Source organism: Chiloscyllium plagiosum, unplaced genomic scaffold, assembly GCF_037043375.1.
Source record: "Chiloscyllium plagiosum isolate Xiang-an unplaced genomic scaffold, Cpla_swu_hap1 HiC_scaffold_37, whole genome shotgun sequence".
Taxonomy (NCBI): Eukaryota; Metazoa; Chordata; class Chondrichthyes; order Orectolobiformes; family Hemiscylliidae; genus Chiloscyllium; species Chiloscyllium plagiosum.
The window spans coordinates 28,306,527-28,321,387 of record NW_028270175.1 but is presented as its reverse complement, the minus strand read 5'-3'; the positions used below and the strand labels follow the sequence as shown (position 1 = coordinate 28,321,387).

Below are 14,861 nucleotides of genomic sequence, written 5' to 3'. Positions count from 1 at the left end.
GAGTAACCTGTTGAGAAGTGAATGTCTTGCTGAAGATGCTTTTCTATATTTGAGTAGATTAGAGTAGAGCTGAAAATGTGTTGCTGGAAAAGCGCAGCAGTTCAGGCAGCATCCAAGGAACAGGAGAATCGACGTTTCGGGCATAAGCCCTTATTCAGGATTGAGGAAAGTGTGTCCAGCAGGCTAAGATAAAAGGTAGGGAGGAGGGACTTGGGGGAGGGGCGTTGGAATTACGATAGGTGGAGGGAGGTCAAGGTGAGGGTGGTAGGCCGGAGTGGGGTGGGGGCGGAGAGGTCAGGAAGAAGATTGCAGGTTAGGACGGCGGTGCTGAGTTCGAGGAATTTGACTGAGACAAGGTGGGGGGAGGGGAAATGAGGAAACTGGAGAAATCTGAGTTCATCCCTTGTGGTTAGAGGGTTCCCAGGCAGAAGATGACGCGCTCTTCCTCCAACCGTCGTGTTGCCATGGTCTGGCGTTGGAGGAGTCCAAGGACCTGCATGTCCTTGGTGGAGTGGGAGGGGGGAGTTGAGGTGTTGGCCTACGGGGTGGTTGGGTTGGTTGGTCCGGGTGTCCCAGAGGTGTTCTCTGAAACGTTCCGCAAGTAGGCAGCCTGTCTTCCCCAATACAGAGGAGGCCACATCGGGTGCAGCGGATGCAATAGATGATGTGTGTGGAGGTGCAGGTGAATTTGTGGCGGATATGGAAGTGTCCCTTGGAGGGAAGTAAGGGGGGAGGTGTGGGCGCAAGTTTTGCATTTCTTGCGGTTGCAGGGGAAGGTGCCGACAGTGGAGGTTGGGTTGGTGGGGGGGTGTGGACCTGACGAGGGAGTCACGGAGGGAGCCAAATGAGGGCAATCCCACTGATCTGGGCAATGGAGTACGGTAAAGGTAAAAGCAAAAGACTGCCAGCAATCTAAACTGAAAATAGATGCCAGCAATACCAAATACGCAGATCTAGCATCATCTGTGGCAAGGGAGCTATGGTTAACTTTTCTGATTGACCTCTTACAGAGAATTAAGAAATTTTAAATGGTGCTAACAGGAAAAGGAGAAGAGTCAGGCAAAAGAGCAGCAGTGAGATGAGTATGACTTCACTTGACATCAGTGCTGCATCTGACCAAGTGTAGCATCAAGATGTTCAAAAAAAGACTAGAATCAATGGGAATTGAGGGAAATATCTCTGCTGGTTGGAGTCATTGCCTGATACAAAGGAAGATGGTTGTGGTTGTTGGAGGTCAGTTATTTCAGCTCCAGGACATGCCTGCACACATTCCCCAGGATAGTGCCCTAGGCCCAACTGTCTTCAGTTGCTTCATCAGTGACCTTCCTTCCATCGTCAAGTCAAATATTGGGATGTTTACTGATGATTACACAATGTTCAGCACCAGGTCAATATCTAGGCTCGGGCTGCCATGTGGCGAATAATACTTGCACCACACAAATGCCAGGTAATGACCATCTTCGAGAGAATCTAACCATTGCACCTTGACATATTCAATGTAATACACTTATGCCTGTTTTGGCTGCACAGCATGTTGACACAGCATGCCCCTCCGTTGCTTTTTTTGTAAAAATTAATTCTTGGGTTGTGGGTGTCGCTGGCTGGAGTAGCATTTATTTCATATCCCTAGTTATCCTTAAAAAGCCAGTGGTGGGTTAACTTCTTAAACTGCTACAGTCCATTTGGTGTAGCTAGACCTACAAACCCCCACTATCAATATCCCAGGGTTTACCATTGCCCAGAACTGAACTATACAACTGTATAAATACTGTGGCTACAAAGCAAGTCAGAGCTAAGAATCCTTCTGACGCCCCAACCCTGTCCATCACCTGCAAGGCACCAGTCAGAAGTATGATGGAATACTTCCCACTCGCCTGGATGAATGCAGCTTCAATAACATTTGAAGCTTGACACCATTCAGGACAAAGCTTTCATGATTTGCATCACATTCACTCCAGTAGCAGCAGCATATACTGATACAAGATGCTGCAAAAATTTGCTAAAGATCCTTAAATGGCATCTTACAAATTCTCAACCACTTCTGTCTTGAAGGACAAGGGCAGCAATACATGGGAACAAACCACCTGCAAATTCCCCTCCAAGGCACTCACCATCCTGACTTGTAACTATATTGCCATTCCTTCAGTACCATTTGGTCAAAATACTGGAGCTCCTTTCATTACAGGATTGTAGGTCTAGCTACACCAAATGGACTGTAGCAGTTTAAGAAGTTAACCCACCACTGGCTTTTTAAGAATAACTAGGAATGTGAAGTAAGTGCTACTCCAGCCAGCGATACCCACAACCCAAGAATTAATTTTTACAAAAAAGCAACGGAGGAGCATGCTGTGCAGCCAGAACAGGCAGAGTGTATTACATTGATCATCACACAGGATGAAAAACATGCATGTGTGAAAGGTTGTTTCATTGCTGTTGTAAGGGCAAAAACTGGATCATGAGATTCACAGGCAGAGGTACAGGGAAGATGACTTTGAATTTGGGTGACTGCAAGATGTTAACTTGAGAAGAATGAGAGTTTGGAGACTGGGAGGCCATTGAAACTGTAACATCATATGGGGAGATGGGAGGAAAAAGTGGAGGAAGACACAGAATCAACTGTCGGTATGTTAGCATGCATGGGCCGAATCATGTTGTTAAAGATTGAAAGGAAGTTGCATACTTTCCACTTCAGCCTGAGCATGCCATAGTGGATCTATAAAAGGATAAAATAAATTGTCAGCAGGCAGTGAACCCAAATTGTATGGAAGGAGTTTATTTTAGACCCACAAATGTATTTTCTAAAGTAGATTTCAATATCCACCTTTCCTGTCTGCCTGAAATGCTGCAGTTGAGTACAGGGAAAGGGTGGGACCTGAGCCACTTGGTGGCTCCAGTGAAGAGTTAATACCTGCACAGATATCATAAATCAAGTAGTGCAAACTGGTGCTCGAAGTTCTGTGATTCGAGAAGTTTGGTTCCGTCTATTCACTGAAATATTGTGCTTATCCCATGATGAACCTTGTAATTTTTATTACATCCCTGAGCAACTTGATGTCAAAGCAAAATGCTACAGAATCTGAAATAAAAACACAAATGTTAGAAATACTCAGGCAGGTGGCAGCACCTGTGTGGGGAAGTACGGAGTTCATGATTCAGATCGATGATTCTGATGAAAGGTCAATGATGTTGACCTGCCATTTCATTAGGTTTCAGGGAATTTGTTAAACTCACAAGATTTCATGTGGTTCCCTGTAACTGAGTAAAGGAAAAAGGGCCCTTAATGGTTCTTGTCACCTCCTTTGAAAACCCCAAGTACTTTACAGTCAACAAATTGTTTTTGAAGTAAACTAGGTGTTTTGTGGGCAAATGTTTCAATAAAGCAGTACATGAAATCTAGGTTTCCAGTTCTAATTCTAAACCATGACTTGTTTAACATTTTGAAATTTGTTCAAATCTGCTCTTAATTTCACTGCTTTGTTCACTGCGCAACAATCTATTTTGTATAGAAACTCAGAGAGAGGATATAGTATTCCAAATGATGTCTCACATTTTATATTTATACTGTTCTAATACCTGGAAAAATGTGCATAATCTTGAAAATGTGTTGGGCTGATACTTGCACGATATTATTACTATATTGCTTCAAATTAGACTAACAGTGACAGACCTGTAACCAATAATTCACCCATGTTGTGCAGTTTAAAATTATCTCTATGGCCACAGTCCAGAATGGGAAGGATCAAATCTATAATTACACTCCTGGACATTCTGAAACTAATTGGTTGTAATACAGATATTTCTCGCATTTATCATTGTAACTTTTGCAAAACTACAACTAAGACTTTAGTAAGCTATTATACAAATCATTCATAGAGGTCACCTCCAATGAAGTAATACTGACTTGAAAGAATTGGTGAGTCCCCCACACAGCATAGTACCCAGTTGTGATCACTCTACTTGGGCTGTGATTTCAGAAATGATAGTACCCTGCATACCTCACAGTTAAAACTGAAATCGATCAGTTTGGGGTAGATTTTCATCATAGTCAGGACCGAAATCTGATGTGGATCGACCACCTGTTAAGGATCTATGTGATCTTCATCATATGTTACCACCCACTAATGGAAATAAAAGCATTTATGAATCCTGGTACACATGAAATGAAGTCAGTTTGGGTTTTGTTGTAATTAGCCTCTTAGTACCATATCCTCTGAAGACCAAGGACTGCGTAATAGTTTGCTGTGCACCTGCTCAGATGTCATGTTCCTGATGCCATTAATCTCCTTTTCAAATCTTAATTTGAATTCCTTTTCTAATCTTGTTGAATTTTATAGATTACAATAAATATCCTTCACAGTTTGTTTCTTTATCAAGTATTATGGTCTAGTTTTGGCTGATTTTAAGCTGTTGGGCAAGGGTTTCTTAATCTTGAGCTCCGAACTAATTTGTAAAGTTCCTGTGGTATAAAAGACTCTAAACAATGACAGCTACCATACAGGAGGCTTCATTTCTTTTTTAGTGCAGACTAATGTGTAGCTACATCCCTCTGAAACCTTCTCAGACTAACTTCTGGTATCAACAATGTTATAAGTGACATTTTGATAAAGCAGATCTGACAAAAGGTCATTGGTATGAAATGTTAACTCTACTTCTCCAAATACTTCTAGATCTATTCACTGTTTCACCATTTTCTGTATTTTTATTTCCAATTTCCAGTACCTTGCAGCATTTTGCTTTAATAATAGGTGTAATTTGTTTTTATTTTGTTATATATTTTAATTTACATGGCCTTCAACTATTGAATCATTCTTATTCGAGTAACTGCAGAGCTTCCTCGTCTCTGTCCCCCCCCAATTTGTTTCTCTTTCCTGCCCTGCCCTCTTGAAGATGCTGACTGTTGGTGGGGTACGGTTCTAAACATGCTGACAGTTGTCTTATGACCAGAGTAAAAACAAGGACTGCAGATGCTGGAAGCCAGAGTCTAGATTAGAGTGGTGCTGGAAAAGCACAGCAGGTCAGGCAGCATTCGAGGAGCAGGAAAATCTACGTTTCGGGCAAAAGCCCTTCATCAGGAATAGAGGCAGGGTGCCTGCAGAGTGGAGAGATAAACGGGTGGGGGTGGGGAGAAAGTAACATAGAGTACAATATGGGGATGGGAGTGGAGCTGATAGGTCAGAGAGGAGGGTGGAGTGGATAGGTGGAAAGGATGATAGGCAGGTAGGACAGGTCATGAGGGCGGTGCTGAGCTGGAAGTTTGGAACTAGGCTGAGGTGGGGGAAGGGGAAATGAGCAAACTGGTGAAATCCACATTGACGCCCTGGGGTTGAAGTGTTCCGAGGCGGAAGATGAGGCGTTCTTCCTCCAGGCGTCAGGTGGTGAGGGAGCGGCGATGGAGGAGGCCCAGGACCTCCATGTCCTCGGCAGAGTGGGAGGGGGAGTTGAAATGTGGGGCCACGGGGCGGTGGGGCTGATTGGTGCGGGTGTCCCGGAGATATTCCCTAAAGCGCTCTGCTAGGAGGCGTCCAGTCTCCCCAATGTAGAGGAGACCGCATCGAGAGCAATGAATACAATAAATGATATTGGTGGATGTGCAGGTAAAGCTTTGATGGATGTGGAAGGCTCCTTTGGGGCCTTGGATGGAGGTGAGGGAGGAGGTGTGGGCGCAGGCTTTGCAATTCCTGCGGTGGCAGGGGAGGATGGGTTGTTTCACTTCACATCCACGTCACAAGCTGTCATCCTCAAGGCAACTAAGCTGTCCCAATTCTGAAGAAGGGTCACTGGACCCAAACCGTTAACCCTGCTTTCTCTCCACAGATGCTGCCAGACTTTTGAGTTTCTCTAAAAGTTTCTGTTTATGTCTCAAATTCCAGCATCCAGTTTTTTTTTTATTTTACTTAAGCTCTTCAAATTGTTGTCAAATCTAAGAGCAGCTGGCTAAAGGTTCTGTGCTACAACAAATAATATGTTTGTTGCCAGGCCATCAGAGCATGTTAAATTTTACAACTTCAGCCTTCAAAATTTGTTGGATCAGTTAATTGCCCTCAGTGCATGATTCGAGTATCACATTTATGGAGAAAATACACCCTTTTTTTCAAAATAAGAGGGACATGCACTTGGAATTAGAATTCCATGGTGTGTCTTCCCCTAGCCTAGTGGGGTAAACATGTTTGAAGTATAGCATGAACCTTAATAACCAAAGTGCAAATTATAATCTTTATTTTTGCAATTTAAACGTTATTCTTTAGTTAGAGTGTGTAGACAAATCTACCATTTTAATATTATGACTTTGGATGCCATACAAAAAAACTATTTTCAAGTTCCTTTTGACTTGACTTTTCTCTGATAGATATTGGGCAGTTTTACATTTAATGGGTAGCAACTTGCCTTTTATGTAAGATCTTTACTATAGTAATACGTTCCAGAGCATGTCAAAGGAATGTTTTAAACAAAACATGACACCAAGCAACATGAGATATTAGGACATCTAGCCTAATTATGGTTAAAGAGGTAGATTTTAAGGAGCATGGTTAAAGGACAGGGGAGAAAGTTTGAGATGAGAATTCCAGAGCTCAATGCCTTGACAACTAAAGGCATGTTCATCATTTATGATTAAAAATCAGGGTTTATTGGAACTGCTTAGAAATGAAATTGTTTATTTGCAATTCACACACCTCAAACGTTTCTGTTCAGTTTACCTGGCGTGTGCTTTTATCTTGATTAAGATTTTTCCTGAATTATGGGTGACACTCGACCATATATATTACCACTTGCTATTTGCCACTGAAGCTGCTGTTCCTCCTAGCAACGTTTTTTCTTGAATAACGGATTGAGTTGTCAAACCAATTCAGTGGCTGTTAAGGATTGTTCATGTTGTAAAGGACTGAGTCATGTAAGCCAGATTGGTTATGTGTTGAGGTTTCCTTCCAGGACACACCTGAATAAGCCAGTTGAATTTTGAAAGCAGCTAATCACAAGTCACCATGTTTATGAAAAACAAACAAAGAAATGGAGGGGTGCTGGAAATCAGATACACAAACAGAACTTGTTGGAAAAATTCAGCCGTCTTGCCGGCATGTGCTCAGTTACTGTTTCTGGTCCAGTGACCCTTGTTCAGAACTGATTGTAGCTACGAGAAGGCTGGTATGCAAACTGAAGATGGAGTGGGGAGCAAAAGGAGGAGTAAACAATAGCTGGAGATGGAGCCCAGTCCAAGAGAGAGAGAGAGAGAACAACAGTTGGGCAAGTGAAGGAATGAGTAAAGATCGACCATGGAGAATGAAAAGCTGCTAAAAGGCATCATAGCTTGCTGACAATGTGTTGTTTGTAGCAGCAGCCCATGTGATGACAAGGCTTGAAGAAGTGCTTAGGCCCTAAAATTATTTAATTCTATATTGAGCCCTGAAGGCTGCAGGGACCCCAAATGGAAAATGAGATGCTGGCCTTCTATCTCGTGCTGAACTTCTCTATCTTGGGCTTGCTGCAGTGATCTTGGCCAGGAAACATTGCGGTGTGTTGAAGTTGCAGGTAGGAAGCTCAGGTTCATTTTTGCAGACAGAATATAAGTGTTCCGCAAAACAGTCACCCAATCTGTTCCATCTCCCCAGTGTAGAGGAGTCCAGTTTGTGAGCAGCAAATACAGTAGACTAGATTGGGTGAAGTGCAGCTAAATCGCTCCTTCACCTACAAGATGTGAAGGTGTGCCTGGGACCTTGAATAGTGAGGAGGGAGGAGGTAAACACACAGATATTACACATGCTGCAATTGCAAGGGAAGATGCCAAAAGGGTGTGGGGAGATGTTTGGAATGGAGAAGTGGACCAAGCTGTACAGGAAGGAAAAATCTTGCAGAAGGCTGACAAGGGAGGGAAGAAAATGAGTGTCTGGTGGTGGCATCCTGCTGGAGTTGTTAGAAATGGCAGCTAATTATCCTTTGGATGCAGAGGCTATGGGATGGTAAGTGAGGACCGGGGGATCCTATCACTGTTGTGGAAGGGAAGTGAAAGGGTGAGGGCTGAAGTTCAGAAGATGGTTTGGATACAACTGAGGCCTCTGTCAACTGCTGTCGTGGGAAATCTTTGGTTGAGGAAGAAATGGGTGTTTTGGAGACCCCCTTGAAGAAGCTGGCATCATTGAAACAGATGTGACCGAGACACAGAGGCTGGGAGAATGGAAAAGAGTCTTTATATTCTCACTCCTTGCTTCCTCTATAGTCATAATAACTGGGAGTTGGTGGATTTGTAGTGCACATTTGTGGCCAACCTGTCTGCAGAAATAATATGTCAAGGAAGGGAGAAGTCTGAAATGGACCAGGTGAAGGTAAGAGCAGGATGGAAATTGGAAGTGAAATTGATAAATTTTTCCAATTCCAGGCAAGGAGGGGAAGCAGCTCCGATGATATTGATGTACCAGAGAGAAAGTTGTGGGTTTTGAATTTGATCCTACAATTTGCCATGCCATGACAGGATTTGTACACAGTTTTTATTATAATATAATACAATAAACACTATAGCAACATTGCCTATCTGCAAGGAGTTTTATGTATTCTACCAAGTAAAAAATATCTTAAGCTAATTTAAAAATCAGTAGTCTGGAAGAATTGTGCTTGAGAGCACAGATTATAGGGTGCGTTGTTTGTCTTCAATTACCAGGCTGTTTCTTAGTAACCTACAGGTTGTTGCATTATTAGATCTATTGTTTTCTGAAACTTGTGCATTCCTATCTTTCAGGGTCACCGGTTTAATGATATAAATAAATTGCAATTTACAAGTTAAAGTAAAATACCATTTTTGGGTGAATCTACAGAAAGATGAAAGTGGTTCCTTTCTGCAAGTCCTGTGTGAACTGAGCTTGGGAATTTGGCCCACAGAATAAAATGACCCTGATTTGGCATTAAATTTATTACCTTCCTGGCAATGAAGAATTGCGAGAGAAGACAATGAACTTTAATCTGTACTGTATTAAAAATTACATTGATGAGTTTGTCTATAACAAAAGAGCAGAGTGGATTACAGCTTGAAGAAGGCAACTGGTAGCATTTATTCATGGTAATTCAATTACACAAGCAATTCTTTAGTTGTAATCTAATTATGCATTGCCAAGAAAAGAGGTGTGTACCATGTTGACAGGCTGCTACATAAAGAAGGTGTGAACATGTTAAGTGTTTGTTGAGGACTGGATCTGCAACTCAGAATTATTTATTCATATGTGCGCAACCAGAACTCAAAGTTGATATTTGTATGTATTTCAGTCTATAGGTACAAACTGGTGGCAAGCAAAGTAAAAGCTTTCAATGCATTAAAATTGTGTGTGCAAACCTACGCAGTGAACACTGTTTGACACTGGGGAGTAGCAAAGCAGTGCTGCCTCCTGTCCTAACCAACATTTAAGTGCATCTTTTCATCAGGGTTAGTAACCAGAGATGGAAACATTTGATGTTTGTTTAAATGCAGATCCTCCCGGTTGACCATCATTATTCCGAGGCCAACTGTAGATTTAGTACTAACTCAGCACAATCCCAGGATTCAGTGTGGCTTAGTACAAAAATGTACACTTACTGAGAGTTAGAGTTGACTATAACCATACGTTTAGGGTATGAATGAAAAGTTCTGTGTTTATTGTCCCATTATACTATGAAAACTATTTGGCAATAGGTGATTTGCAAATGAATTGTTGTATTAAACGGGATCACATAGGTGTATGTTGATGGAATTGGTAGCTTTTTTCTGGCAATGGACATTTGAAGGGATTGGAAGTCTTCATCCTTTTATCCTACCTAGCATAAATATTTCAGATCACGTTACTGTGGAAGTGTGTGCTGAGCATACCAGCTTGGTGGGCTTTCAGTTTGGTACTCTCATTCAGATTACTGTTGCTTGCACAAAGTGTGCGATGCATCTGTTGATTTCAATGTAAAGTGACAGATTTCCTGGTGATTGTTGAATTTAGATATTTCAAGGGCACGTTATCTATGCTGGTAGATGACCGGATGTTACCACACTAGACCATGGTATTAATCTTCCAGATGCTGATGGTCAGACAAAACTTTGCAGGTGCAAGAAAGTATGTCCATTTGCCACTAATGGTGTTCCTTGGTATGGACTGCTAGTATGGCATTGTCAGTGTAAAGCCACTCACATGAGGACCCAAAATACTTTTGCCTTTGATCTCAGCCAAGCAAAGTTACATAGCTTTTCAACTGTTTTGATGTGCAAGCATTTTGTCAGTGTTGGAACATCCACAAAGTTTTAATTATACTTAATTGATGGGACCTTACGGCCTGGTTAGTGCCCCAGTGATCTTTTTACACCAAATCATGGTAGGGCATATAGTGCAACGCCTGGATTTGAAATATTCCACAAGTGGACATCGAGTCAGAAGACCCTAAAGAGGGCTATTTCCTATGGGGCCCCAGTGGGCCAGTAAAAACAGAATGCTGTTCTGGCTTCACCAAGGGCTACATGCTAGCTGAATGTTTTTCCAGATGAAGCAACATTTAACCTGCACCTCCTCCAATCTTGTGTATCGTATTCACTGCACCCATGAGACTTACTCTATGTTGGAGAAACCAAACGCAGGCTGGGTGACTGCTTGTCTGTGTGCAAGCATGACCCAAACCTTCCCATTTTAACACCGCATCCTGCTCGTATGCCCACGTTTGTCCTCAGCATGCTGCAGTGCTCCAGTGGATCACAACACAAACTAGAGGAACAACATCTCGTCTTCAGACTAGACACTTTACAGCCCTCTGGACTTAATATTGAGTTCAACACCTTCAAATTGTGAACCATTTCTTCCCCTTTAGCTTTACCTTTTGCATTCTCTATCACCATGTCCTTTCTCTCCTCCCCCACACTTTTTGCATTCTCTATCACCATGTCCTGTCTCCCCTCCCCCACACCAGTGGGACTATTTGTTCTTTCAAGTCTGGCAATTAGACACACCATTGTTCCACACCACACAATTCCTGATCGTGATTTTGCCCGAAACATTGATTTTCCTGCTCCTTGGATGCTGCCTGACCTATGCTTTTCCAGCTCCACGCTCTTGACACCATTGTTCTACCATTCTCCCATTTTGATGACTTAATCTGAACTGTTAACATCTTTTCTACCTCAGCACTCTACAGTCGACTGCCCCAGCTAAAGCATAAATGCTACCCCTCCACACTACACTCAGCTCTGAAGAGTCATCTACACTCAGTTAGCTTGCTGTCTCTCCATGGAGGCTGTTTGACCTGCTGTGATGTCCAGCGGTTGTTTTCAGTACAGATTCCTGCATCTGCAGCAATTTGCTCCTGAATGTCTGTTCAAAGTTTGTGCGAAGATTTGTAGCTCGGGTGCTCGTTGCTGTGGTTCTGTTCGCCGAGCTGGAAGTTTTTGTTGCAAACGTTTCGTCCCCTGGCTAGGCGACATCATCAGTGCTTGGGAGCCTCCTGCGAAGCGCTGCTTTGATGTTTCCTCCGGTGTTTATAGTGGTCTGTCCCTGCCGCTTCCGGTTGTCAATGTATGGTAATGTCTGTTTCTGCCTACCTGCCAGCTAGATGGGATTCTTGGTGGATTAGACCACATCCAAGCCCCAGAAATTTAGTGGCAATTCACCCCCACAGTAGACACTGTGTAATGCTTGCTTATCTGTAACTGTTCTTGACTTCACAGATACAGAGGAACCTGTATTATCTGGCATTCAGTTATCCGAATATCGGATTATCTGGCAAGATCGCAATGTCCTGATGTTCAGCTAAACGATGTTATCCGACATTCGATTATTCGAGTTCGCTTTGGATAATTGAGGCTCCTCTGTGTATACATTACCATAACTTTGCTTTACTTATCTGATCATTCTTCACAGCTAAGACTAAATGTGGTGATTGTTTGTATATTGTTGATCATAGTGTGAGAACTAGTTGAACCTTGTCCTTACCTGATGTGCTCTCACCCATACATTCCAGGAAGATTTCTGTAAAATGATCTGTTATAGTAATCCCAACTGAGTGGTCAACTGGAACCAAGTCTAATGATTTGCCATTTATTCATGCTTACCTGTTATCAATTAATGCAGATTTGGCCTGCGGGCTATTACATCCAAGTAGTTAATTGCATTTTTCATTTACTAAGCTAATGTTTAGTTTGTCTTGGATATTTTGGGTTACATTTATTTGTTTGCTGTTTTGGTTGCTGCAGAAGGCACTCTATCCACATTAACTACTTTATTGGTTTCTCAGTCGCAGAGGTACATCTGAATGATTTCCCACATGTGAACAGCACTTGTAAATGTTAGACATTGCAACAGGGCTATTCTAATGACCTTGTGTAATCCCCTTGCAAACTTTGTGTGTGTGTAGTTGGCTTTTGCAGACAAAAGGAGGATATTTAGTGAAAGTTTCTGGTATCCGTAAATATAATAGTATATACAGTGGAATCATAAAGCAAATAGGCAGAAACATTCATGGAGCTTTGCCAGTGTACAGGGGTAATTTCAGAAGTGGGTGCAGAAGTAGTACTCGTGTTTCCAAGGATTGTGTCCTGATTAGATGTTTGTTATTTTGAGGAATGTCATTGCTATGTTACTAGGATTCAGACTATCGAAAGGTGTTAATTTAAAAATTAGCTCATACTGCTACTAGCAGGCCCTCCTGCAGATGGATGCTTTCTCTGGGTGTTACTTACATAATGCAATTTTGTTTATGGAATGTACTTGGTGTCCATAGAACAACGTTTGGGCATGCAACCTAGAGAATGTGGACCATGGATTCACCATCTACTGTGGTAGAATCTATTAAGCAGACTGAGGAGAGCAGATATTTAGAAGGAAATTGTATAGATTTGTAAAAGATGGGAGAATAATTGGTGTATAATTTTAAAGATGTGTAACTTCAATAGATTCTTTGGTTTTATTCAATCTTCACATTCTTGTTTCTATTAAATGGCCAGTAATAATTTTCTGCAATTTTTGTGTATGTTTGTCACTTCATTGGTTGTTTAAAAGCATGTTTTGAATGGCTGAGTTGTCTTTAGCAATAGTTGTTAGCATGACCTTCAATTTATCATAATTAGTTGCTTCGTAGTGGAGTGTTCCTTAGTAGCTGAGAAGCTAAAGATGCAGTGTGGTATACTATGAATTAGGTAAGACATCCTTGAACAAAATGCTAATTTGGTAGAGTTTGCTATAACTTGTATTGTGCAAATATGATCAGATGAAAGTATGATGCCCCCATTCAACTCAAATATTCAGTAAAGACTGTCACTTTAGATTCAAGTAAAGATAGATTACTTGGGCAAGGCGTTGGGTCACTCCAAAACCTGTGAAATCCTAATACAGTAAGAATTCATTCTTCTGAGAGAAAATGGAGAAATTGGTTATGTTTTGGTGAAGCAAAAAGCTGCAGATGCTGGAGATCTGAAGCGAAAACTGAAATTGCTGCAGAAACTCAGCACGTCTGGAAATATATATGAGAAGAAAGCAGGGTTCATGTTTCAAATCTGGTCATTCTTCAAAACTCTCCTGATATGCTGCCTGACCTGCTGAGTTGCCCCAGCAATTTGTTTTTTATCAGTTATGTTTAAACCCTTGCTGCTTGCTGAACCCAGAATATTTCGCACCTTGGAAGCTGACCGTTGCATATTTTTGAAAATAAATCTTTGATTCCAATTGTCAGTATTGTGAGACATTGCATGTTAATTTGACAATTGGGCCAGTGGGCTGAGAGGTGGTGGATGGAGTTTAATTTAGATAAACGGAAGGTGCTGCATTTTGGGAAAGCAAATCTTACCAAGACCTATACACTTAATGGTAAGGTCCTAGGGAGTGTTGCTGAACAAAGAGACCTTGGAGTGCAGGTTCATAGCTCCTTGAAAGTGGAGTCATAGGTAGATAGGATAGTGAAGAAGACATTTGTTATGCTTTCCTTTATTGGTCAGAGTATTGAGTATAGGAGTTGGAGGTCATGTGGCTGTACAGGTCATTGGTTTGGCCACTTTTGGAATATGATGTGCAGTTCTGGTCTCCTTCCTATCAGAAAGATGTGAAACTTGAAAGGGTTCAGAAAAGATGTATAGATATGTTGCCAGGATTTGAGCTATCGGGTTGAATAGGCTGGGGCTGTTTTCCGTAGGAGGCTGAGGGGTCACCTTATAGGGGTTTATAAAATCATGAGGGGCATGGATAGGATAAATAGACAAAGTCTTTTCCCTGGGGTGGGGGAGTCCAGAACTAGAGGGTATAGGTTTAGGGCGAGAGGGGAAAGATATAAAAGAGACCTAAGGGGCAACTTTTTCACACAGAGGGTGGTGCATGTATGGAATGAGCTGCCAGAAGAAGTGGTGGAGGTTAGTTCAATTGCAACATTTAAAAGGCATCTGGATGGGTATATGAATAGGAAGGGTTTGGAGAGATATGGGCCAGGTGCTGGCAGATGGGACTAGATTGGTTTGGGATATCTGGTCGGAATAGATGAGTTGGACTGCAGGGTTTGTTTCCGTGCTGTACGTCTGACTCTATGACTAGCTTGTTCTGTAAATGCATTGTTTTAGAATGTTTTAGTGTAATTCTGAGGTACAGCACAGATTTGTTCTGAAGCTTAAAATACTCTTCTTAAAGCTTCAGATCGGAATGCTGCCCTTGCAAAGCTGCTTAAAATTTATACCGCTGCTATGCTGGCAGGTATTTAACACTACTCCATTCATCATTTTGCTATTGAGTCACATTCAAGCTTTCAGCATTTTTGCATTGTAATTCTCCAAATACAATTAACATCCAGGCGTTGAGTCATTTTGAGTATAAAAATAGCAGTTGGGGCCTTCTACATATGAATTTTTTTGCCACTTTTGCCACAATGAATTTTCGGGCAGCAAAATGCAGAAGCCT

The 14,861-nt window shown here is 41.9% G+C and overlaps 1 protein-coding gene across 7 annotated transcripts in view; it reads left to right on the top strand.

Moving 5' to 3' along the window:
* The window catches only part of prdm2a (PR domain containing 2, with ZNF domain a), a 172,634-nt gene that overhangs the window by 141,625 nt on the left and 16,148 nt on the right, over positions 1–14,861 (top strand). The window lies entirely within an intron of this gene.